The sequence below is a fragment of the Hyperolius riggenbachi genome, chromosome 4, assembly GCF_040937935.1.
Source record: "Hyperolius riggenbachi isolate aHypRig1 chromosome 4, aHypRig1.pri, whole genome shotgun sequence".
Classification (NCBI taxonomy): Eukaryota; Metazoa; Chordata; class Amphibia; order Anura; family Hyperoliidae; genus Hyperolius; species Hyperolius riggenbachi.
The window spans coordinates 459,872,088-459,899,966 of NC_090649.1; the positions used below are offsets into that span (position 1 = coordinate 459,872,088).

Here is a 27,879-nt window from a genome sequence, read left to right on the forward strand (position 1 = left end):
AGTGTCGTTTCTGTTGACTGAGTCAGCGGGCCACTGCATCCTTGTTCACGCTCCCATCAGCTAGAACATCCTGTGCGGGGTGCACTACAAGGGTCTTCTCTTGCTGCGTCTGCGTAGGACGCTCTCAGCAAAGAAGAACGCGAACAAGGATGCCAGGGGCCGCGCAGGTGCAGTCGCTCACCGGCTCAAGTCGGCAGAAACTAAACTACTCCGCGGTGGTGAAACGAAGGATAGTTTAGCAACGGCGCGGGCACAGAACGCCTGCAGGCGGCTGGCAGAAACCCCAGGTAGTGAAATCTTTTCCTTTCGGTACCTTTCATGTACCCATCAGGGGCACTTTTTTCCCCTACAGGTATACTTTAAGGTGGCCATACACATTACATTTTATATTTCAATTCGATTTCGACCAATGCGACCAAATTTTGACTGGAAGTTTTGAATGATTGTTCTATTTAACACGTGTCTGTGTTTGCTGCAATTTTCAGGAAAAAGATCAAATCTTAAAACTTGGTTGGTTAGAAAACTTTTCACTCAATCGACTTGATCATTTTGCAGTTTTATACAACTACACTTTCCACTGTGCCATTTATCACCATTTTACATCGCTGTACATCTATCAATGTCTCATGTGGGCATCATTTGCCGTTTACCATCACAATTACCACTGAACACCACTGCAACTAACCTCTGCATTTTACACACTTTATTTTGCTACAAACACAATGATTTCTATGCAAGTACGCTACAGTTGCAAAAAAATTCTCTATACATCTTCACTCTACATACCATAACTTTCCATCTTTTCACTCTATACATATAGATACACACTCCATACAACCTTGTGGTTGTTTATACAAACAAATAAAGTTTGTTATGTACAGTTGTAGTTACATTTTATTCTGGTTATTGGTAAAGTTGGTCTAAATTTTCCAATTTCCAACATGTCCAATCACACACAGAAAAACAAAAACAAAGAAAACAAAAACAGACCTGTGATTTTTTCGGGACAACCAACATTTTAATTGAATTGGGGTAAAACTGAACAGAAAAAATTGCACTGTGTGCAGCCCCACTAGATCAGCAACACCCCCCCGTCCCCAGGGCCGGCCCGCCCATGAGGCGGGGTGAGGCAGGTTCCTCAGGCGGCAGGAAGTGGGAGGGGCGGCACCAGACAGAGAGGAAGTGACTGGGGAGAGGAGAGAGTGAGTGCAGGCTGCAGTGCAGACGAAGTCCGGCTGATCCTGTGTGGTGCCCGACCTGCCTCCGACCTCGTGCCTGCACACACAACGTGAGTGATCCTCCCCAGCTCCCCCTCCGGCTCCGTCGAGGCCGCCCGGACTGTCTGTGAACTTCTGAGACCCGCCCCGCCGCCCCCCAGGCTGTGCGTACCTCCCCTCCCGCCACCCACCGACTCTCCGAGCTCAGCTCTGCAGTGCGGGCTGCGAGCTTGCGGGCTCCAAAGTAGGGCTGCATGCTGGTCACCTTTGGCGGCGGATGCCGCCCGCTCTGCTGCCCTGCGGCTGATTGTCACGCACGGGTGGCGACGTGACCCGGGTGGCGACGTGACCCGACCGTGACGATGATGAGGCTGGCTCTGGCTGGCTGCCGCCTCCTCCGGCCGCCGCTCACCGGCCCAGGCCCAGCACGAGATCGGAAATGGTGGAGGCGGAGCATGCCCGCCGCAGGCCTCAGCCGTCTGTCCCTGCCTGCCAGTGCAGGATCATGCATGGATGCGGTGCGGCGGTCGTGCGGATGCCCGCCCTTCGCCCCCGCCAGATCCGGAGAGGAGACCCACAATCCCCGGTGTCGAGTGAGTCAGGCTCAGTCACTCGTCACTTTGTTTGCTGCATTACTCAGAGCAGGCCTTTCTTCCCGGTCGGTTGTGTGGGGGTCTGGGGTTGATGATGTAATGTTATAATGTAGACATAGGGGGGGGGGGGGCTTGGCAAGGGGAAAAGAAAGAAGCAATGAAGGGGATGACAAAACGGGGGGGGGGGGGGCCTTGGCAAATGGCAAGGGGAACAGAACAGAATCAATGAAGGGAAGACAAAGGGGGGGGGGGGGGAAGAGATGGGGGGTTTGGGAAAATGGCAAAGGGAACAGACTCAATGAAGGTGATGACAAAGTGGGGGGGGGGGGGGGGGTTGTCGACCGGGGGGGCGCCTTTACTACGATCTTTGCCTCAGGCAGAAAGTCCAGGGCCGGCCTGCCCGTCCCCCCCCCCCCCCCCCCTACACACACTTTGCAATGTGTCCTGTAACTTGTGGGTTATATACATTTGTCAGGATTGGGGCAGATAGTTTACAGCCCACAGGAACGCTCTGTCCGTATCGCACACACACAGGGTCTCAATCCAGACAGGTGGGAGATGTACGGGTGATCCAGGAAGAGGCTATTAGTGACTCTATATGAGAACAAATGTTCAGTGACAACATTTCAGACTAACCGTAACCCAAGCAAACCTCAGACTGTAAATCAAATGCGGCAACTGCTCACAGGGAACAAGTCTACTCACTGGGCTGACAGGAAACGAAAGAGTTTACACAAATCATTGCATGCATACTGTTCAGAGCTGAGCGTTACCTGAAGTGATTTCAAGAGTAACAGAAGTAAAAAAAACAAGTGAGATACCGTACTTTCCCTAAGTAGAGAGAAGCCTCTGGATAGTGTGGAGATCGCGTAACACAAATGTACCCATCCCAACACCCCCTTTGCCCCGCCCTCCTTCCACCTGTCATAGCCTCACATCACGTGACACAGGTACCTGTCTCGTCACCCCCTCAGCCCCGCCTCCTTCCACCTGTCATAGCCTCACCTCATGTGACACAGGTACCCGTCCAGTCACCCCCTCTGCCCCGCCTCCTTCCACCTGTCATAGCCTCACCTCATGTAACACAGGTACCCGTCCCGACACCCCCTCTGCCCCCGCCTCCTTCCACCTGTCATAGCCTCACATCACGTGACACAGGTACCCCCCCCTCCTTCCACCTGTCATAGCCTCACCTCATGTGGCACAGGTACCCCATCCAGTCACCCCCTCTGCCCCGCCTCCTTCCACCTGTCATAGCCTCGCATCATGTGACACAGGTACCTGTCCCAACAACCCCTCTGCCCCTCCTCCTTCCACCTGTCATAGCCTCACATCACGTGACGTGACACAGGTACCCGTCCAGTCACCCCCTCTGCCCCGCCTCCTTCCCCCTGTCATAGCCTCACCTAACAAAAGAGGATGACCTTTTCAACATGTCAGTTCTATCCTGTTATATGGAGTGTTTGGTCAGCCACACACAAGTTTGTAGTCTTACTATTCAAGACAGCTGCCTCACCCACATGCATAAAACACTGGTGTATGGAAAAATAAAACAGGAAAACAGACACGTGTTAAAGAGACTCTGAAGAGAGAATAAATCTCGCTTCAGAGCTCATAGTTAGCAGGGGCACGTGTGCCCATGCTAAACCGCCGCTAAACGGGGGTCCCTTCACCCCCAGACCCCCCACTGCGACACTTGGTCGCAGACTTGGTCGCTCCTGGAGGCAGGGCTAACGGCTGCAGCCCTGCCTCCAGTCACGTCTATCAGCGGCGCATCGCCGCCTCTCCCCCGCCCCTCTCAGTGAAGGAAGGCTGAGAGGGGCGAGGGAGAGGTGGAGATACACGCTGACAGACACGCGTGGGGCAGGGCTGCGGCGGTTAGCCCTGCCCCAACCAGGAAGCGCTCCCCCGCTGAAACGAGGGGATTTGGGGGATCAGGGACCCACGTTAAGCCACGGGATAGCGGCGGGTTTAGCCTATCTATGAGGTCTGAAGCGAGATTTATTCTCGCTTCAGACTCTCTTTAAGTAGAATAGGTCCTATATGTATCCAAAATTCACAAGTCCCGTGTCAGTTCAGGTACACTGACACGGGACATGTGAACCACCTGCACCACAGTTTTTTTTCCCCCCTTCAAAAAGGCTCTTCCCATTCATTCGGTAATAACTTTATCGCTACTTATCACACTAATATGATCTATGTGTTATTTTTTGCGCGACAAACTAGGCTTTCTTTGGACAGTACTTTATGCATTTTGCAGGGAAGACGAAGAAAAAAAAATCCCCATTTCTCAGCTTTCAGCCATTGTAGTTTAAAAATGACAGACACGTTTTATTTGCCAATTTATCCCGGTTATTACAATGTTTAAAATTGAGTCCCTAGTACAATGTGTGGCGATAATATTTTATTTTGGGGTAGAGGTGGAAGGAGTTAAAAAAATAATGAAAATGTATTTAAGTTTTCTATGGTAAAATGTATAATGGTGTATTTTGATGTAGTTTTACTTCTTGGCCACTAGAAGGTGCTATACTAACTCAGTTTTCTAAAAATTGAAACCAGAACCAAGTTTTTACATGTGTTTATGTACAGGGACCTAGATAAGCGTGGCAGAAGTTCTTAAAGGAATCGTCAGCCTTTGTAAGCCCCCCCACCTACTTACTCCGTGGCTTCCTCCAGCTCCTTCCGGGGCGACATGTCCCACGACGCAGCTCTGCTCTCAGCCCGCTGTCCCCGCCAGTACGGAGGCTGACCTCGTACTGCGCGAGCAACGCTGTCAATCGCAGCCACGTTGTCCTCGGCACAAGCACAGGAGCAATACGAGGTCAACCCTGAGGTCGGCCTCATTACCAGCGGGGACACCAGGCTGCGAGCAGAGCTGTGTCATGGGACGGAGCTGGAAGCCGCGGGTAAGTAGAATTGGGGGGGGGGGTGCTTACAAAGGCTGATTCCTTTAAGTTTAAAGTGGACCTGAACTCTTGCACAGGACAGAAGGGGGGAAAAAAAAAAAAGAATTGCACTCTGTATATAGTTAGAGTTTAGCCTGTTTGAAAAAAAATAAATAAAGCCTGCAGCGATCGGACCCCTCCGGCGGCATGTCCCCTTAGGGACAAAAAAAAAAAAAAGGGAGGTTTGTCCGATCGCTGGGCTCCATAGCTGGGCTGTGCAGATGGCTGAAAAGCCTGCACAGCCCAGCAATGCATAAAAGCACCTGGTCTTTAGGAGGGGGGGGGGGGGGGTTACCACTGCGGTCGTCAAGTGGTTAAAGGACAACTGAAGTAAGACTGATGTGGAGGCCTCCATATTTACTTTTAAGCAATACCAGGTGCCTGGCTTTCCTGCTGATCCTCTGCATCTAATACTTTTAGCCATAGACCCTGAACAAGCATGCAACAGATCAGATGTCTGACATTGCCAGAATTGACAAGATTAGCCACATGCTTTTTTCTGGTGTGATTCAGACACTACTGCAGCCAATTAGAACAGACCTGCCAGTATTGTTTCAAAGGAAGGAAATACGATAGCCTCCATATCACTCACCTTGGGTTCACTTGAAGTCTGACTGTATTTTCCACGTGCTTTTATCAGGTGTGTGATTCAGACACTACTGATGCCTAAAGGAGCCCATACATAATGCAATGTATGGGCAGATCGACAGAGCTCTGTTTCTGATCCAATCTGATCAGAGGGAGATCTGTTGCCTGCCCATACACTGCAGACCGATTCCCAAACCATTAAAGCATGAAATACATCACAAATCGTCCTAAATCCGCTGCCTGTGCACTGAACACACACACACACACACACACACAACACACACACACACACAACACACACACACACACACACACACACACACACACACCACACACACACCACACACACACACACACACACCACACACACACCACACACACACCACACACACACCACACACACACCACACACACACCACACACACACCACACACACACCACACACACACCACACACACACCACACACACACCACACACACACCACACACACACCACACACACACCACACACACACCACACACACACCACACACACACCACACACACACCACACACACCACACACACCACACACACACCACACACACCACACACACCACACACACCACACACACCACACACACCACACACACCACACACACCACACACACCACACACACCACACACACCACACACACCACACACACCACACACACCACACACACCACACACACCACACACACCACACACACCACACACACACCCAGCAGAAGACAGGTGAGAATTTTGCAGAGCATGGGCACAAGTGGGGACATTTAACACATCATTGATGGGGGGGGGGGGGGGTGTTAGTGGCTGTGGGCTGTAACGTATGAGGGTCACAATATCGCATGCCATTGCAGCTGCGCACCTGCTCAACCACATGCGACCAAGATATTCCAGCATGTCGGAATGATGCGGTTGACCAATTATGCCACAAAAACAATTGAATAGTCGATTGGGCAGCCATGTTGCAGCACAAATTTTCAATCAATTCCAAAAAAATTACAGAATCCGATGGCTAATCGGCCAGCAAAAATCGCTAGATGAACGGCCACCTTATGAGATCAGCAGGATTGCCAGGCAAGATGTATTGTTTAAACAAATATGCAGCCACCTTATGCTTCTCGCCTCTGGTGTACTTTAAAGTGGACCTGAACTCAGAGGACACAAGGAAAACACAGATTGATCCACCCTGTATGTATTGAGAGTTTAGCCCAATTCCCCTATTCCCCCCCCCCCCCCCCCATTTGTGACTAATCACAACCGTAATTTCATCTCTCAGCTGTGTCAGTTCAGATTTTTTATCAGTCCTCTGCAGAGCAGCTAGTTTGTAAACACAGGATGTTAACCCCATGTCTGCTTCCATAAAAGCAGGAACTAGACACTGCAGATTTATTGCAGGATTTCTATCAGCTGCAACAAAAGTTTTTTTATTAAAGATTATTATGTTTTTTGTTTGTTTTTTTAAGAGCAAAAAGCAAGTTCAAGACATTGATCAGCCATCCAGCGCCCTCTGTGTAGGCTCAGTATCTGCTGCTATCCCCATGCCTTAAGGTACATACACACTTCGGATTTTCGCAAACGACCCATCGTTTGGACGGCAAATCAGGCGTGTGTACAGTCTGTCGTTCAGTTTGGCGGATCGCTCAAGTCCAGTCTTATCAGCTGAACGACAGACTGTACACACGCCTGATTTGACGTCCAAATGACGGGTCGTTTGCAAAAATCCGAAGTGCGTTACGAGCCTTTACAGTCCTAATTAAAAAAAGCAAAACCTCGCCTTAATCCTATTACCCAGCATTGGGACAAGGTACAGCAAAGGCAATAAGATTAAGCCCTGATTTAATTAAAAGCTATTTTGAGAAACGCGTCCACCTGAGCTTAGCTTCAGTCATTCCAGTAACCTAACATGGCTGACTTGCAGGCGACCTTTCACCGAGAGGAATGCATGCTAAAATCTGTCCAGGATAATCCACCGCTCACCCCTGGATTGTCCAACTTCCAACAACACAAACCAGAGGGAGGATTACCTGATGATCACCCGACAAACTCAATAAACCAAAATATTCAGAGCAGCACACAACCGCCTCAGGAGTTCCCAAGTTCACATCACACAGCAGACCGTCTAAGCGTATATAAATATGTCACTGACCTGGGAAACCCTAACAGAGCACATCATAATGCGAGGCTTCCTGCCGCAAAAACTGTGCGTCAATGAAATGAAATGCGTATTTACAGAAATAGTGGCAGTTGAGTAAAATTCTGTAGAGGAGAGTTCTGCCTTTGCCAAAGCTGAACGTAATTAAGTTTTATACATACCTGGGGCTTCCTCCAGCCCCATGCGCACAGATCGCTCCCACGCCGCCATCCTCCGTCTTTTGTACCGGGTCCCATTACTTCCTCCAGTCGCGGCCAGTCTGACACGCGGCGTGGGAGCGATCCGTGCGCATGGGGCTGGAGGAAGCCCCAGGTATGTATAAAAAAACTTAATTACTTTCAGCTGTGGTACACTTTGGGCTGGTGCACACCAAGAGTGTTTCTGAGCGCTTTTAAAAAAAACTCTTGCGCTTTTTCCCAAACACTGGTCCTGTAGCATTTTTTCCGACTTCTGAGGCGAATCAGCCTCAATGTTAAAGAGAGTCTGAAGCGAGAATAAATCTCGCTTCAGACCTCATAGTCAGCAGGGGCATGTGTGCCCCTGCTAAAACGTCGCTATCCCGCGGCTTAACGGGGGTCCCTGATCCCCCAAATCCCCTCCGTAATGCGGGGGAGTGCTTCCTGGTTGGAGCAGGGCTAACCGCCGCAGCCCTGCCCCACGTGCGTCTGTCAGCGCGTATCTCCGCCTCTCCCCCGGCCCTCTCAGTCTTCCTTCACTGAGAGGGGCAGGGAGAGGCGGCGATGCGCCGCTGACAGACGTGACTGGAGACAGGGCTGCAGCCGTTAGCCCTGCCTCCAGGAGCGACCAAGTCTGCGACCAAGTGTCGCAGTGGGGGGGTTTGGGGGTGAAGGGACCCCCGTTTAGCAGCGCTATTGCGCCGGTTTAGCAGGGGCACACGTGCCCCTGCTAACTATGAGCTCTGAAGCGAGATTTATTCTCGCTTCAGAGTCTCTTTAAGTATAGGAAAGTGGAAAATCACTCTAAGAGCTGCATCAGAGCGATTTTCCAAGCATTTTTGTTACAGAAGCTGTTCAGTTACAGCTCTACTGTTACAAAAAAATGCTATAACAAAACACTCCAAAAATCGCTAGGCATAGAAAAATCACTTAAAGCGCTGAGAGTGTTTGCATTTACGCTAATGCTTTTTGGTGTGCACTGGCCCTTTAAAGTGAACCTGAACTCTTGCACGGGACAGAAAGAAAATAGAGAAATGCACCCTGTATGTATTTAGAGAGAGTTTAGCCTGTGTTAATCCCCCTCATAAATCACAACTGTAATTTGATACCTCAGCAGAGCAGCTAATTTGTAAACACAGGATGTTAACCCCTATATTTGCTTCCATGAAAGCAGGCATTAGACACACTGCTAATTTATTGCAGGACTTCTATAAGCAGTGGTAACTGTTTTGATACCACGATGACCAACGTACACCCAGGCCGGTGAAGCCCCCTATAGTCTAAGTGCAACTATCGTCACTTGCAGTGTCATCAGGCGAGGACTCTTATACAGGCATCTGATATAAAAACAGTATTCAAGCCAGTTAAAGTGGAACTGAATACTAAAAGAATGTGTTTCACTTACCTGGAGCTTCTGCCAGCACCTTACAGCCTTTGTGTCCCTGCCACCAGCTAGTTTTGTTACCGTCGACACGGCAACTGCACCTGAGCACCCCAGGCCATGCGCAACAACATCCTGCGCTATTAGTGCAATTGCCGACGACTTACAAGGCAACGGTAGTGAAACTAGCTGGCGACGGGAGAACGGATGATCATGGAGGACAGGCGAAGGACAGGAAGGCTGCAAGGGACTGGCAGAAGCTCCAGGTAAGCGAAACACTTACCGTAGTTTGTGTTTTTGTAGTATTCAGCTCCACTTTAAAGTGGACCTGAACGCTTGCACAGGACAGAAGGAAAACAAGAGAAATGTACCCTGTATGTATTTAGAGAGTTTAGCCTGTGCAATTCCCCCTCATTTGTGTCTAATCACTAGTTGTAAATTGATCCTTCCCATGTCACATGACTGCCTATGGCAGAAAAGCAGATAAGCCCATATGAAAGCACAGGCTGTAAACAATATGTCTGCTTCCATGAATCAGGAAGTAGAAACTCTGCAGATTTATTTTAGAATTTTTATCAGCTGTAACAAAGAAACATTTTTTGTTTAAAGGTTATGATCGTGTTGTGTATCTTTTAGAGCAGAAAGGAGTTCTCAGTTCAGGTCCACTTTAAGTGCATATTTCTGGTAAGGTACGACCAGACATATGGAGGGGGAGGAGTCTAATAAAGCATCACTGTTCAGACCACTGGGAGAGGGCCAAGCAAACAAAGACATGAGTGGATCGGAGTGGATAAAAAGCAAACAATAGTTTTTACTAAATACCTGTTCACCCAAACTTTTTCCACCTCTGGTTAATCCACCCTGCACAAGCAGAACAGGATATATTTTAAATGAATTCCCATTTAACCCTTAGATTGCCATATCTGCCCTCTAAGAGTTTTTGTGTCCTCATATTTCAGGAAGGAGGGGGGTTATTTAGTTCTCTGCAGAAGAAACTTCTACCAATGCGATCTCGCTGTACCAGTACCCAAACACACAAGAATCCCTGCCTGGCACTGTTCCTTTAAGCAGAAGAAGAAAACAAACCTCTCAGTTGCAACACACAAACACCCAGTGTGACGAGCGCTGTCCCAACATCCCGACAAGCTCATACACATCTATAAGCCAGGAGGAAACCCGGCCAACGAGAATACGACCTGCAAGAGATCCGGAACAACCTCCGCAAGGGCATCTAAGGGAGCGAGGGCAAATAGACAACCCCCTTTCTGCACCTTCCAGCCACTCTGCAGCCTTCCCCCAACACGTGTGAGGAGAGAAGCGATCCCTTTCTGGGGCACATCCTCTGCTATGTCCTACTGCCTTACTGACTGGGGATTAGGGGACACGCCTGCATGGGATAGTGTTGCAACAGCTCAACTATCTGCACTTACATGTTTCTTCTGTGTACATTTCCCTGACACTACACAGCAGTCTCTCCAGGGCCAGCACTTCTGCAGAATGTCTGCTATGGAGCAGATTAAGCTATGGGACAGGGCTGCACCAACATTCAACAAAGGGCAGCCACATGGCTTTTTAATGTAACGTCTTTTGAAATGTTTATAACTTTGCATACTGTTTTATGTTAAATACCTGTCACAGTGGCTTACCCCTTAAAGAGAATCTGTATTGTTAAAATCGCTCAAAAGTAAAGATACCAGTGCGTTAGGGGACATCTCCTATTACCCTCGGTCACAATTTCGCCGCTCCTCGCCGCATTAAAAGTGGTTAAAAACAGTTTTAAAAAGTTTGTTTGTAAACAAACAAAATGGCCACCAAAACAGGAAGTAGGTTGATGTACAGTATGTCCACACATAGAAAATACATCCATACACAAGCAGGCTGTATACAGCATTCCTTTTGAATCTCAAGAGATCATTTGTGTGTTTCTTTCCCCCATGCACTGAAGTTTCAGGCTGCTCTTTTCTTCCTGCAAACAGCTTTGCCCTTGTTTGTAATTCCTCAGTATGTGAAAGCCCAGCCAGCTCAGAGGATGATTTATCCAGCTGATTAGAGCAGCTTCTCTCTTCTCTCTTATCTAAATAACACACAGGCAGTGTGCATAGAGGGGCCTGGAAGGGTGAGTTCATAGCAGAACCACAACACTGAAGAACTTGGCAGCCTTCCAGACACAGGCCGACAAGTCTGACAGGGGAAAGATACATTGATTTATTACAGAGACTGTCATAGTAGAAAGTGCTGCAGTTAGCCAGAACACATTAGAATAGCTTTTGGAACATGTAGGATGATAAAAAACAGGATGCAATTTTTGTTACGGAGTCTCTTTAAGGGCTCTTTCACATCTGAGCCCGTTTTCTGCGTTTTAACACAAAGTCAGTACTTTGCATTAACCAAGGTGAAATGAAAGTCCATAGACTTATGTTACCTTTCACACCCGACGCTGCGCTTTGGTGCATCGCGGTTCGAGGCACCCGGGAGCTTTTAAATCATCCGGAGCCGGCGTTTCCTGTTGGGTGAATTATAACTACCGCCGCTAATCAGCCGCACCGCAACATCCCGACGACACGCTGCAGGCTATTCAAGCGTTCTCAGATGTGAAAGAAGCCTGAGGCAGGGAACACTTGTCTTCTGCGCACGTTTTTCTGTGTTCTTTTTCTGCTCACCAAGTGTGTTTCTATGCAGGAAAACGCACACATTTTTCCACAGCAGCTGATGTAATTCATAGAGAAAACTGAAAATGTGCAGAATGTCAGTTTTTTTCTGCGCGCGAAAAGCATCAAGTGTGAACTAGCCCACTGATTAACAAGTTATCCGTTTTTCTGTGTAGAAAACACGCATGAAAACAGTCAAGTGTGTTCCCTGCCTAAAGAAAACCTAAGACGGGTGTAAAAAGTTCCAGGCAGGACGATCAAATAAATGTGTAAAATAAACATTGCAGAAGAGATGGGTAGCAGTGATAAAAGTAGAGAGTCAGTTCATTTTTGTTCATAATGTATATTTTAATAAAGAGGAGAGCGACAAGTAAACTGTGCGGGTTTTCATGTTAAGAAAAAGGCAATAACTAATTTTTTTTCCCTCTCTCACCCATTAAAAAGCCTAATTTGTCAAAAAAAAATAAATACATAGCTCATTTAGGTGTGATAGGTAGTGATAAAGTTATTGCCAAAGTAATCAGAGCTGTGCTGAACTGTGAAAACAACCTGCGTAGCAAAGTGGTTTTTAACAACCTCTTGTCATTACAAGTGTTGGGCTACAGGAGGATCGGTGAAGCCTCTGGAATACCTGGCTAAAGCCTATATTCAGACCCACAGCTAAAAAACTCTAAGGGCAGGAAGGTGGTAGTGGGGTTTGGCTTGACGAACCGCCTCATAAAGGGATGTCACGCAGCGGACGGGACGAGTGGGGAGAACAATGCTCCCACAACGCCGGACTTATCGCTGTCTGAAGCACCTAGAAAAATAACGGCTTTATAATTCAAATGCACACATTTTCCAACTGATGTGTCATACATTACAATAAAAGCTCCTGTAAAGGTGAGCACTGTTCCGGGGGGGGGGGGGGGGGGGGGGGGGGTATGGATGAATGAAGCCTCCTGGCCTGCTCACACGAGGGTTGTTAATAGTTTATCCAATATACCTACAAATCTGCTTCATTCCCAACACTGACCTTCAGTTCTGACTGTTTGCAACCTCCCACCAAAACTTTAACTATATACCCAACACTAACTCAACCCTGACTTGACCAACTCCTAAAACTAGCAATACAGGCAGAGCTGTGTGAGTCAGTAATTTTTGGGTACCCAGACTAGAGAGAATAAAATGCACCGACCTAGTACTGCGCAGGCGCAGAATGCTCCCGGATGACTGGATTGGCTGGGACACGTGCAGAGTAGCCTAAATGGCACCACTAAAGCCCGATTACGGTGCAGGATTACAGAGTTATAGAGCCACGGAGGAGGGTGGCGAGGGAGGCATCAGAGGTCATGGGGCTGGAGGAAAGCGCACGTAAGTATCAATTATTTTCTTTATGCCATTTCAGGTTCACTTAAAAAGGACAACTGAAGTGAGAGGGATATGGAGGCTGCCATGTGGATTCACTTTTTAAACAATACCAGTTGCCTGGCAGTCCTGATCTATGGCTGCAGTACACAATCACCACTAACAAAGCATGCAGCTAACCTTGCAAAGCATGCCTCTAAGCAGAAACATCTGACCAGCATGCCAGCTCAGGGTCTATAGCTACAATTATTAGAGACAGAGGACCAGCAGGGCAGCCAAGCTATAAGCACTGTTTAAAAAGGAAATAAAATCTGGCAGCCTCCATACCCTCCTCACTTCAATTGTCCAAAAAAAAAAAAAAAACCCGCTACCCAGATACTGTACTGTGCATATAAAGGGCTGCAAGAGGTACAGTTTCTTGCTACAACACAGACTGAACTGGTAAACAATTTTTATTGTTTTATAACAAGGAAAAAACAATACAAAACATGCAAACACCCCACACCCTTCCCCAACCCATCAGTCCTAGAGTCCCGGGCCGAGGCCCAAAGTTCTTGATCAGCATCAAAGAGCACCATAGCCAAGCATATTTAAACGTTATCAAAGAAAGTACATACCAGTACAGGCTATATAAAGCGTTCCATACAAAAGAGTTATAGATCAATCTTAAATTTAGACATCCAACAGGTCCACAGACTGAATATTTGATTACAGCAAAGCCTGGTACACATCTAATTTTGATTGGTAAATGATTGGCCAATTTTACCACCATGTCGTAGGAGAGCTTAGCTGCACAATCTGTTTATAGCAGCCTTTCTCAACCTTTCTACCCGGGAGGAACCCTGCAAATAAACTTTGGGATCTCAAGGAACCCTGCAAACAATTTTTTGGTCTCGAGGAACCCCTGCATTTATTTTTCAGGAGGCGTGGTCTTTAAAAGTCTGTGTGGCTGTTTATTTCACCACCCCTATTACACTGCCACTCATTATACTGTCTCCTGACCCCCCCAATTTAGTGCTTCTTGTTGCAGTACCACCTATTATAGTGTTCTCTATTATACTTCCCTCACGATGGAGGAAAATGCCAAGGAACCCCTGCAGAGTCCTCAAGGAACCCTGGTTTATAGTATTGAAAATCTGTTGGTCCCCATACTACAGTATATGAGGTGGTAAAACTGGATGCATGTATATACCTTAGAGAATCGCACCCTGTATGTAGAGAGTTTAGCCTGTCCAATTCCCCCTCATCTGTGACTAATCAACACTGTAATTTGATATCTCAGCTGTGTCAGCTGACTGTCTCAGCAGAGCAGCTAATTTGTAAACAGAGAATGTTAACCCTATGTCTGCTTCCATGAATGCAGGAAGTAGACAATGCAGATTTATTGCAGAATTTTTATCAGCTTTAACAAAGAAATTATTTTCTTTAAAGGTCATTATGCTGTTGCTTATCTTCTAGATCAGATATGAAGCTTTGAGTACAGATATGCTTTAGAGGAGGACGGAGGGGGGGGGGGGGGGGGGGAAGGGGGGCAAAAAGAGTTCAACTTACCTGGGGCTTCTAATGGTCCCCCTGCCGACATCCTGTGCCCACGCAGCCACTCACTGATGCTCCGGCACCGCAGTCAGTTCACTTCCGGAATTTGCCACTTTAAAGTCACAAAACCACCGTCCTCGCGCCCGCTGACGTCACAGGGAGCGTACTGTGCAAATTCCAGAAGTGAAGCGGAGGCGGGGCCGGAGCATTGGGGAGTGGCTTAGCGGGCACACGACGTCAGTGGGGGACCATTTCAAGCCCCAGGTAAGTTCAACTCTTTTTGCCCCTACAGTACTCCTTCAACCTTCCTAGCGGTTTGATTATTTTCCTCTTTTAGTGTCTAAAAGCAGTGCATTTTTTTAGCATGCTTTTAGACTCTAAAATCTGTGTGTAGGGGGGGGGGGGGGGGGGGGGGAAATCACACTGTAGTGAGATCTGGGCAGCCGCAGCAATTACCGTACTCACCTTTCTGGGTTCCAGCGCTGCAATTCTCCCTCTCGCCTTCGGGTGGCGTTGTAACCTTATAGAGAGATAGCGGTCACACTGTAGTGAGATCTGGGCAGCCGCAGCAATTACCGTACTCACCTTTCTGGGTTCCAGCGCTGCAATTCTCCCTCTCGCCTTCGGGTGGCGTTGTAACCTTATAGAGAGATAGCGGTCTCATGACAACAGACAGTAATCTCACCAGAGGGATGCAGAGCCTCTGAGGACAGGAAGGAGAATGGCTGCTGGCACCTGGATCCTAGGGGAGGCAAGTTAAAACTCCCACTGCGCATAAGGCTCTGCACAAACCTACTGGCGGCTAACCAGAGTCAGACTCGGGATTACTGCTCCTGGTTGCTTTTTGCACCCCGAGCCTGACTTGGGGATACCGCCAGGTATTTTAAAGGTTGACCCTTTTACTTTACTCTGCGCCTTCTTGGAGTCTTGTCTCCATCTACCACAATGTATGCAGACAGGGTCAGACTGGGACAGCAAGGGCCCACCGAGGAAGTTTCAGCCTGGGGCCCGCGCCCCCCCCCCCATCCCATTTTGGGCTCACATATACATGTACTCTAGAAATTTTGCATGATTTTATGGTAGGGAATAGATTATAAACACTTCTGAGGACAGTGTCCAATAGCGATATGTCCACATGTGGCGCGCGCAGCCCGCCGCAGCAAGAATTAAGGAGTGTCGCCACGCACTGGAACATGGGCGTGGTCATGATGGGTCATGGGCAGACTTTTAAAAAAAAAAAAAACACACAAAATAAGTAGCGGTTTTATTCACAGAGATTAGGTCCAACCAGATACATTTTAGATAAAATCATCAAGTAGTTACATGCCTCATGATAATTCATCAAATAGTCAAATGGCAGCAGATTTTCCGACAAAATGCAATCAGATTGGCTGCAGATATCCCCACAAAATGCAAATTGGCGGCAGATATCCCCACAGAATTCAAACAGATTGGCGGCAGATATCCCCACAGAATGCAATCAAATTGGCAGCAGATATCCCCACAGAATGCAAATAGATTGGCGGCAGATATCCCCACAGAATGCAAACAGATTGGCGGCAGATATCCCCACAAAATGCAATCAAATTGGCGGCAGATATCCCCACAAAATGCAAACAGATTGGCTGCAGATATCCCCACAAAATGCAATCAAATTGGCGGCAGATATCCCCACAAAGTCAGGTCCCCTGTTAGTAGGGGGCCCCATGCTGGAAGGGAGTGCAGTGGGCACAGAGCGGCAGGGAGGGGGGGGGAAGCTTCCCCCCCCCTTCCTCACCTGGAGGCCCCCCCAGTTTAGGTAGGCAGGCCGCAGGTCACAGGTGTCCCCAGTTAGGTAGGTCTAATATCCCCCCCAGCTTGGTAGGGGGGGCAGTGGGCACACAGAGCGGCGGGGAGGGGGGAAGCTTCCCCCTCCTCCCTCACCTGGAGCCCCCCCAGTTTAGGTAGGCAGGCTGCAGGCGCAGGTCACAGGTGTCCCCCAGTGCAGGGAGGGGGGCAGTGAGCACACAGAGCGGCAGGGAGGGGGGGAAGCTTCCCCCCTCCCTCACCTAGGGGCCCCCCCTTTCGCACTCCCCCTCCCTCCAAAATTTCAGCCAGCGGCAGCGAGCGGAGAATAAGCTTACCGGCATGAAGACATCAGTCATCAGAGGAGATCCATCGCTCTGCGTGCCGCTGGCTGGTCTCCGTCTCTCCTGCAATGCACTGACCAATCACGCTCTTGCAGTACTTCCTGTAAGAGCGTGATTGGTCAGTGCATTGCAGGAGAGACTGAGACCAGCCAGCGGCACGCAGAGCGATGGATCTCCTCTGAAGACTGATGTCTTTATGCCGGTAAAGCTATTCCCCGCTCGCTGCCGCTGGCTGACATTTTGGAGGGAGGGGGAGTGCGGAAGGGGGGCCCCTAGGTGAGGGGGGCTTCCCCCCTCCCCGCCGCTCTGTGTGCCCAATTTCCCACCTTCCTGCGCTGTGCCGGCTCTGGGGCCCCCGGGGACCCCCAGGAGGCAGGGCCCACCGATGGAATCATCGGCAGTTCGGTGGGTCAGTCCGAGGCTGTATGCAGAACAGAAGCAGGCAAGGCAAAGACCTGCAATAAAAACGTGCCAACTTTCTTGCCAGGTATAACTAACCCAAAGCGGAAACTTCACCCAAACTAAGCAAGTTTCAGGTACTTACAGGACAGACCAGGCTGCCAAGGTCACAAAGCGAGCTTTCAATAATACCGATCACATCCAAACCCGGCCAATGTCACTGCAAGGTTCCCATGACATTACCTGGGGATTTACCCAGTCACAATGTATCAGTGGGAGATATTTTTGCGGTAAACAAGTCCTTGTGTAAGACACACAATAGCCTGCCCTAGATTCACAGCTCCCCGCAGCAAGCTTATTCCATGACTCTGCCAGCAGTGACTAAACCTCAGCAGCCCATGCCAAGACCGAGAGGAGAAGAAAGACTTTCCAAAGTGTGAACAAGCGGCCTGCACAACAAGATCCGGAGTCTACAAGTACAGCTTCACCTCCGGACTCCGGGAACACTAAACCAGCACCAAGGCAAGAACACCATGATTAGCAGCAAACATTCTGCAAAGAGGAACAGATTGTTCATGTGTCTGTGCACACAACAGGTCACCCCCCTCCAGATGGTATAGCCCTCCCCAAATAGGAACTCAACATGTAATAGACAGACCCCCAGGGGATACTTCCCATTGGCTGACAGGGTATAACAAGTGTTTAGGAAAGAATAAATCATATGAAAGAAGGAATATGCCATTTGGTTAAAGAGACACTGAAGTGAAAAAAATATGATATAATGATTTGTATGTGTAGTACAGCTGAGAAATAAAACATTAGGAGCAGAGACACGAGTCTAATATTGTTTCCAGTACAGGTAGAGTAAGGGCTGGTTCACACGGACGCTTGGCGGCGGTCGGGGTGGCTGGAAGCCGCGTCCTGTGAAGTCTCGTTCAGGGGCAGCGGTACGGCAATTGTCTGCTTCACGTCGCGATCGGCGTTTGTCATGAAGATCAGGCGGCTAAGCGACCCCAGAAACCGCATGCGGCTTCTAGGGCCGGCTGAAACGACGCTATAAATCGGGATCGGAACACCGGTAATCATGCGATGCTAGACACTCCCATTCTCTTGAATGGGAGCGTTTAGCCGACAAGTCCCGAACACTTGGCTGTAAATGTCGCCAAGCGTCCGTGTGAACCAGCCCTTAAAGGGAATCTAAGAGGGAGAGAGGGATATGGAGGTTTCTTTTTAAACAATACCAGTTGCCTGGCGTCCTGCTGATCTCTTTGGCTACAGTGGTGGCTGATTCACACACCTGCAGCTAATCCAGTCTGACTTCAGCCAGAGCACCTGATCTGCATGCTTGTTGAGGGGCTGTGGCTAAAAGAATTAAGGTGCATACACACGTCAGATAAAAGTCTTTGGAAAATGAAAGATCACAGACCAATTTTACCCCCTTTCATGTAGTATGAGAGACATACTCTACACAGTCTATTCTATGGAGCTGAACTTCCCATCAGATAAAAATCTTTGCAAGATGCTGCACACACAGATGCTGTACACATGCAACAGATCAGTATCTGCAAAAGATCAATCCCTGCAAAAGATCCATTCCTGCAAAATGCCTTCATAGTCTATGACATCTGCAGATCCTCATACACACCTTGTTTAACAGACTTCATCTGCAGATCAGACAATTATCTGCCGATCTGAAGATCCAACCTGGTGGATCTGATCTACAGATAATTGTCCGTTAAACAAGGTGTGTATGAGATCTGCAGATATCATAGACTATGAATGCATTTTGCAGGAATGGATCTTTTGCAGGAACAGATCTTTTGCAGATACTGATCTGTTGCATGTGTACAGCATCTGTGTGTGCAGCATCTTGCAAAGATTTCTGTCTGATGGGGAGTTCAGCTCCATAGAATAGACTGTGTAGAGTATGGCTCTGATACTACATGAAAGGGGGTAAAATTGGTCTGTGATCTTTCATTTTCCAAAGACTTATCTGACGTGTGTACCCACCTTTAGAGGCACAGGATCAGCAGGAGAGGCTGGCAAATGGTATTATTTTAAAAGGAAAAATCCATATCCTTCTCAGTTTAGGTTCCCTTTAAGAAACTCAAGTTATCTATGCAAAAGAGCCATTGAGCGCCACGACTTCGCAGAGAGCTCTGTCTTCTGAAGCTCATCTCAAGTGTCAGTCACTGCATTGTTTTTTTCTTCTGCAGAGGACAGTTCAAAAGTTTACCGGCCTGCTCTGTAAAATCATTTAGAATGCGGAGTAGTGTGTAAACTGCAAATATTAGAGAATGATGCAATGTTATTTAAAAAAATAAAAAAACACAAACAAAAACACTATATAACTGAAAATAAAAAACTGAGAATATTTTCTTTGCTACTAATGTTCTAGTAATTATCCATACTACACAACCAACTCATATCAATTTTTTTTTCAGATTTTAAAGTCTGAAAACCACTGTGCCTGCATTGCCGTGTCCTCACTCCCGCTGATGTCACCAGGCGCATACTGCGCAGGCCTAGTATGGTCTGTGCCTGCGCAGTACACTCCTGGTGACATCAGCGAGAGCGAGGACACGGCAACGCAGGCGCAGTGGTTTTCAGACTTTAAAATCTGAAATTCCAGAAGTGAACCAGAGGCGGGGCCGGAGCATTGGGGAGTGGCTGCGTGGGTACAGGATGTCTGCAGGGGACCATTAGAAGCCCCAGGTAAGTTCAACTCCTTTTCCCCCCGACCTCCTACCTACAGTATTCCTTTAAAGAGGCCCTGTAGTGACATATTAGAGATTGTCAGCTGCAGTAAAGAGGCCATGTAGTGACATATTAGAGATTGTCAGCTGCAGTAAAGAGGCCCTGTAGTGACAAATACAATGCAGTACTTTATTCAGGATACTCACTTTTACTGTAATTTTCCTGGTTTCAGCATCAAACACTTCCTAGATCTATATATTGCTGTATATTGGCATTTAGCCCCGCCCTCCCAGTGATGTCACAGCCTAGGCCATTTAGCTATGTGTAATTCTCACCCCCAGAGCATTCTGAGACCCCAGGCATTATGGTCAGTATAACAATTCATGTTAAGGAGACTCAGAACATCCTCTCTGCTCTAAAAGATAAGCAGCAGCATATTAACTTGAAGAAAAACATCCTGCAATAAATCTGCAGTGTGCCTACTTCTTTCATGGAAGCAGACATAGGGTTAACATCCGATGTTTACAAATTAGCTGCTCTGCCGAGGACTGCTGAGATTCCTGAGCTGACAGCTAAGGGATCAAATTGCACTTGTGATTAGTCACAGATGAGGGTGAATTAGAAAAGCTAAACTCTTTAACCCTCCTGGCGGTTTGCTAAAAAAAAATCGCCAGGGGGCAGCAAATCTTTTTTTTTAAAGACAAAGTCTCGCTACATGATAGCCGCTGCTCAGCGGCATCCCCCCAGCCCCTCCGATCGGCGATCAGGAGATCCCGTTCAAAGAACGGGATCTCCTGGAGGGCTTCCCCCGTCGCCATGGCGACAAGGCGGGATGACGTCAACGACGTCGTGACGTCATAGGGGATTACGATCCACCCCATAGAGCTGCCTGGCACTGATTGGCCAGGCAGCGCACGGGGTCTGGGGGGGGGGGGGGCGGCTGCGGCGCGACGGATCGGCGGCGATCGGGCACTGCACGCAGCTAGCAAAGTGCTAGCTGCGTGCAGCAAAAAAAAAAAATTATGCAAATCGGCCCAGCGGGGCCTGAGCGGTGCCTTCCGGCGGCATAGCCCGAGCTCAGCTCGGGCTTACCGCCAGGAAGGTTAAATACATACAGCATACATTTCTCCCTTTTTTTCCTTCTGTTCAGTGCAAGAGTTCAGGTCCACTGTAAGAGGGGGTATGCCGTACTCCAGTCAACAGCTAGACACATTTATATAGCACTGACATCTTCCACAGCGCTGTGCAGAGTATACAGTCTTGCCCCTTAACTGTCCCACAGTGGGGCTCACAATCTATCCGTGCAGACTTTCATTGTCTAGAGAACTATAGGCTTCAGGAGGGCAGAGCAAGGTGGTGGTGGTGGTGGTGGTGGGAGGCAATGCTCCCAACTGACGCTGTTGATTACAGATCCGGCCACGAGCACCATCAATGCAGAATCGAGCACGGAAACGATCGGGCGGGAGATCGGACGTGTCGGAAATTATCTATCGAGCCATCTAAATGACTCAGAATCAAGCTGCGTATTCCCAGCATTAGATTCCAGAATGGACTGCAGTGATCTTGCAGCAGACCTATTTTCTAAGGAGGGAATGCTGGTGAGTTGGTCCAGAACAAAATCACTGCAGTCCATTTTGGAAGGAGAAAAAAAGTTCTCCATTTATTAACAGTTTCAGCCAGTGTGTTATGAGTGCAGGAGGGGTTAATTGTTTGGCTAAAGATCCAGGAGCATTAGCCAGAGATCTCCTCGTCCTCCCGATGCCTGCCGCATTCAAGTGGTCGCTTGTCCTCACCCCTTCCTACATCCTGTTCAGGAGGGATAGCTAGTGGCAGCAAAATGAGGACACCCCATGGAGGTGAGCTGAGTGTTCCCTGCATGACTCACTGCCCCCCCCCCCCCCTTAACTTTTTCCATAAGTAGGCAGGTGTAGACAGCTATGGAAAAGAAGTTCCAACAGAAAGATCCTATGGTCAGGATGTGGTACTGCAAAATGCAGATATTGCCAGGTTTGTAGTTTAGCATAATTTACAATAAAACCTTGCCTCCCTACTTTTTATATCCCATATAGTCTTCCTACTTGCTTTTGTCCTAAAGGAACATCTGTATGAAAACCACAAGTGACCTCTCTCCTCTTCCCCATATATACACACACACCACCATTTCACTCAAAACAACTCTTCAGTAAGTAAAATGAATGTCTCCTTTGCTTACAGTCACACTGAATCCTTCAGAGAAGCTGTATGCTGTATCTGCTCACTCTTATCACCTACAATTAGTGATCAAAGGAACTGCTTGTAGTGGTGGGAGCTGCTTGTAGTGCAAGGTGACAGATAACTTTTCCAAGCAAACTTTCTAAACTTATCACTAACTTTATCAAACAGGTTTTTTCTTTTGCTTCTTCAAGGTTTGTATAGTGTGTCTAAACTGGAGATATTCTGGCTAGATAGTTCCACCTCGAGTAAAGGTCTTCCCAAAAGTAAATAAAAATTCTCAGTACAAACAGGACCTTAGGAAACGCAGATTTCACTGAGAAGAGCAGCTACAATTCTGTACTAAAGCGGCTTTCTTATAATTCCACTTCTATGAACAAGTGCAGAAAAATTCTACAAATTCTTTCCACTGGTCCCAACTGCCAACAACCACCAGGGTCAGCATCCGATACTGAAGACTTATTCCTGGAGATTATATATAAAAAAGGTCCATATACACACAGTCACTGCAAAAAAAAAAAAAAAAAAAAAAGTCACAGAAACATCTACCAGCGACAAAGACACGACAACTCTTTCCACTTGCGTTGTCTGCACACAGATTGCAAACCACCAACTCATTTAAATACTGTGTGCACAAGCAACATTACGCACAACATGTGAGCATTCTGTAGAATAAGGTTTAAACAAAACTACACACATGGCCAACTGCACGATATTTGCCCAACACTTGTCTAAACTGATCCGTCGGGGAATCTATCGAAAAGTTGATCAAACTGCAGCTTTGGACTGTTCGGTGCAGTGCTATGGCCAGCTGTTCGACCATCGTTCCTGCCCCGCCCCTGATCCACTTAGATTTTCCACCCTGTAGTAGCACAATGCCACTCGTGCAAGGATTTTTCCTCCGTGCACAAGCAGCTTTGTGCTACTGTGCAAGTGCAAACCATACCGGCACAAGTGCCGCGCAGCCACACGCAACATATTCAACAACATTGGCTTCAATTCATCAAGCATTACCGCATTCGGTAATGCTGAAAACAGCTGACTTAACGAAGCACTTTAGAAAATGTTAATTCATCAAAGCTGTTACCGAATGAGAAGCTGAAATGACACAGCAATGAGATAAATTACCGACATGTGCTCAACAAATGTTAATTCATCAAGGTTCCCACATTCGATAACACATTCGGTGTTTATCTCAAGCTCTCCCCTGTCGTTACAGGCTTCGAAAGCCTTCTGTGTGAATGTTTTCATGATTAGCAGGAGCAGGCAGCCAATAGAAACAGCCCCTGTTCTCCTGCAAGTGCCGCTGATAGGTCACACAGGCTTCTCCACACAAGCTTTCAGACCCCCCAAGCAGTGAGCAGAGAGAACGGGTCAAAATATATCCCCAGATTCCCTTCGGTGGTGTAACCCTTTCAGGCCCTGTTTGATAATGCAAAGATGCTGGTGGTGAAATCACCAAGCATGGCACTTGTAATGTCTCCAGGAAGTTCATCTACGTTGTGGCAAATAAATAAAATGTTAAGAAAGACTGATCGACACATTCAGAGCAGCAGAGGCAGTATAAATAACAGTAACTATAACACCTTTACATCACAAAGGGATGTCTGGATGCCTTCTATTGTTATCAGCTTGTAACAACACAGGGACATTCCAAGCTGCTCTGCACCACTCTGCTGTTATCGAACAGCCTTTGATGAATTGAAGCCTAGTAGTTCGGTAACTTAACGAACCTCTACCGCACATGGGAAAATATTGATGAATTAGCACAGTGAAGTGTAAAATACCGAATGCGGTATTTTAAGGACTGGGGTTTTGTTATCGAACACCCTTTGATGAATTGAAGCCAAAGTCAATTATGTTCAAAACGCACTCAGTGCAAGAACAGAGGGGTGTTAGACGGGGCTGTGGAGTCGGTACAAAAATCATCCAACTCAGACTCAGTTTAGGACACCTCTGACTCCAGGTACCCAAAATTGCTCCCACTCCACAACCCTAGTGTTAGATTGGGGAAGCCTCTAGACCAGAGCTTCCCAACCCTGTTCTCAAGGCCCACCAATAGTACAGGTTTTGCAGGAAACCACAAACATGCACAGGTGAGGTAATTAGGGTCTCTGCAGAGCTGATAAACTACCTGTGTGGATTTCCACAAAACACGCACTGTTGGTGGGCCTTGAGGACAGGGTTGGGAAACACTGCAGAGTCCAGTGCTGTCCAACTTCATGGGCAGGGGGTGTGTCTAGCGGAGTTTTCAGCTGAAGGGGGCAGAGCATCAATATCCTGGCTTATGGCCTGCTAGAGGAGGGGACCTGAGACAAACATAATACAAGTGAGCAAGTGAGTGTAGCCCAGGGACCACATCCAACCCACAGGCTGCCAGTTGGACAGCCCAGCTATAGACCATCCCGAATTTTCAGTTTAGGTATACTTTAATTGAAACAAAGACTGTCCGATTCCAGGGAAGTTTTATTTTCCATTACTAGCAAACTTAGAACTAGTTCTCTTTTTTTTTTTTTTAAAGTCCGCTTTGTTTTAAAGATCACTTTATTTGTATCCCTTTAACATTAATTTAATTGAAAAAACCTATACAATATAGCATTTAACATTTTAGGAGTTCCCCCTCCAGGTTTGTCTGCTAGGCAGTGTTGCCAACTCATCCCTTTAATTACTGACACATATGAATTATACAGGTTATGTGGCTAGGTAAATGCAGTTAAGGCACTGATTATATGCAAATAGCCCCAGAACCTGTATAACTTAGATGTGTCAGTAATTAAAGAGATGAGTTGGCAACACTGCTGCTAGGTCTATCAGGGAAATAAAATGCTTTACTGCAGTGAACACCCTTAGCATTGCAAAAACTCAAACCTGCTGATTTAGGGCTGGTTCAGACGGACGTTCAGAGGCGTTGCGTTCGTTGGCGTTGCGTTCGTGATGCGTTCAGGCTTTCAGCAGCGTTCGCGTTGCGTTCGCATGCGGTCGCGTTTTTTCTTCCCCTAGGGAAACATTACCCGTCGCGGTTAACCGCCCCTGGAAGCTACATGTAGCTTCCAGGGGCTCCTTGAACGCCAGGAAAAATCGGGACCCGAACGCCGCGTTTGTGTAAACGCGCGTAAAAGCTTGGTACAAACGCTCCCATTCACTTGAATGGGAGCGTTTAACGCCAAGCCCCAGACGCTGGCAGTAGACGCTGCACAAACGTCCGTCTGAACCAGCCCTTAGTGGACCTGAACTACCCAAAAGCCCAGAAGCTATATCAATGCTCAAATTCAGGAAGAGGCTTTATTTCAGCTTAGTGTAGAAAGTTTAGAAACTTGAGTTTTATTCTGTCCATGTCCCCATTACAGGGACATCCCCTCGCTTCCAGTCCCCAGGACCTCCACAGTGATTTAATGCTTAAAGTCAATGGGAACCGTGTGTAAAAAAAAAAAAAAAAAAAAGGCAGATACTTAGGGTCAGGGAACGCTCTGGGTCCTATAGAGCAGTGGTCCTCAAACTTAGGCCTGCGGGCTGAATGCGGCCCGCCAAGGCTTTTTCACTGGCCCCCAAAACACAATGTATAATTTATAGATCGGATGCTAGAATATAGAATAGCAGTGCTGGCATCACCCATCCACATTATAGAACCCAGCTAGCAAGCACTCACTAGCTACAAATCCAATTCTGCATCAGGTGACACTGCTGTCCAAGTGGATGGCAGATTGTCACCTGGGTATGCTTCACTGTCTGGTGTACAAAGACATTCTTCGAGCGCCGCATGACTAATTGGCTGCTGGGATTTCTTCTTCGGGCATGATTGGGAGGAAATCAATACTTAGATTCAATGTGGTGTTTTTCAACATTTTATGTAAGTTCCGGCCCCCCAGCAGTCTAAAGTATGTTGACCCGGCCCTTCACTGAAAAAGTTTGGGGACCTCTGCTATAGAGCCTTCCCTCTTCTCTCCCGGTCTCTGTTCCAGCGCCAGCTCCCCTGTACCAGTATTTCACTAAATTGGTCAAATACTACCGGGGCTGTGGAGTCTGAGTAATTTTGGGTACCTGGAGTTGGAGGTTTCATAAACTGAGTCGGAAGATTGGTGTACAAAATACACAGACCCGGTAGGATTAGACTAAGGAGTCGGAGTCATTTTAAGTAACTGGAGTTGGAGGTTTCATAAACTTAGTCGGATGATTTTTGTATAGACTCCACAGACCTGAATACTACTCTCTCCGCCACCGAATTGAGGCTTCGGAAGTCTTCAGGAGCCCGAGTGCTCCCACAGATGGGCTGCTCCATATTGCACACGCACCTTCTCTTGCGTGTGGGCAGTATGGAGCGGCCTGTCTTTGGAAGGACTCTGCTTCCGAAATGCCCAGCAGTGGGGGATTTAAACGGGGGACCCCTGCTCTATAGGACCCAGAGCCTTCCCTCTCCTTAGGTAAGCAAGACTCCCATTAGCTTTAAAGGGAACCCGAGGTGAGAGGGGATATGGAGGCTGACATGTTTAGTTCCTATTAAATAATGCACATTGCCTGGCTGTTCTGTGGACCCTCTGCCTCTAATGCCAGAATAAGCCATAGACCCTGAACAAACATGCAGATCAGATGTCTGACAAATCTGGCAAGATTAGCTGCATGCTTGTTGCAGGTGTGCGATTTAGACCCTACTGACCAGAAAGATCAACAGTATTCCAGGCAAGTGTTATGGTTTAAAAGTAAACAAATATGGCAGCTTCCATAGGTCTCACACCCAGGGCTGTGGAGTCGGAGTCGGAGCCGTGGCAATTTTGGGAACCCGGAGTCGGAGTCGTGGTTTCATAAACTGAGGAGTCGGAGTCGGGTGATTTTTGTACAAAATCCACAGCCCTGTTAAATATTAGACTAAGGAGTCGGAGTCATTTTGGTTACCCGGAGTCGGAGTCGTGGTTTCATAAACTGAGGAGTCGGAGAAGGAGTCGGAAGATTTTTGTACCGACTCCACAGCCCTGCTCACACCTCGGGTTCCTTTTAAACGTTAACTCGAACCTTGAGTCATAAAACTGATAGAAGAGGGAAGCCTCAGGATCTTGTAGAAACTTTCCGTGACCTCACCCCTGCATGCTGGGACCTCTGGGAGATCACTGCGCTGCACCCACGCTAGCACAGCTCCCCCTGCACAGTGGTATTGAGCTGCTCTTGCACAAATGGCTTCGGTGTACTATGCAGGTACAGCAATACTCCTGCAGGCGCAGTACAGCCACACATGCATGAAGAGGAGTGCAGCCCTGATCTGAAGTCCGACAAGCTGATGTCAGATTTCTTTGGGGGATCCGCAATCGGTTGGCAGCAGATTGATTTCTAATAGATTTCATTCTAAAATCTATTGGAAATCTGTTCCTAGTGTGTGGCACACATCAGATAGATTCCTGTCAAATTCAACAGAAATCTGATGGTCGAATCAGCTGCAAATCTATAAGTGTATGGCCACCTTAACTCTTCTCCCTCTCCCAAAAAAATGCTCTATTTTTCTGGTTCCACTTGATGAAATTACCAGACTTCCACTTCCTCTCTGGACAGGAAGTGAAAGATATTATACCAGATTAAGACAGTACAACAGTAAAAATCCAAATGAGGGTGCAACTGCCGGTCATAAAATCAAAAATCAATTCTTTATTTTTATCTGGTAAACAAATAAGGATGCTAACCAGGCAATCCAAAAGTTAAAATCACTATTACTTTTCTTGTTGATAAATTATCATTCCCCAGTTTACCTCACTTATTTGGTACACAAAAAGGAAGTTGCAGGGCATACTGGGTTGTCCTTTTTTGCTTCTCTACTTCAACTCAGACAACTAATGCAACCTGATTTGGCTGAT

At 47.7% G+C, this 27,879-nt stretch overlaps 1 protein-coding gene across 7 annotated transcripts in view; it reads right to left on the reverse strand.

The window, feature by feature from the left end:
• Positions 1–27,879, reverse strand: part of COQ8A (coenzyme Q8A) — a 100,818-nt gene that overhangs the window by 66,050 nt on the left and 6,889 nt on the right. The window contains exon 1 of one of the 7 annotated variants that reach the window (XM_068232813.1): positions 10,275–10,408. The exons of 4 other annotated variants lie outside the window; for them this stretch is intronic. The gene's annotated coding sequence lies outside the window, so the exon portion shown is untranslated. 2 more of the 7 variants (XM_068232811.1, XM_068232812.1) reach the window with 2 other exon arrangements.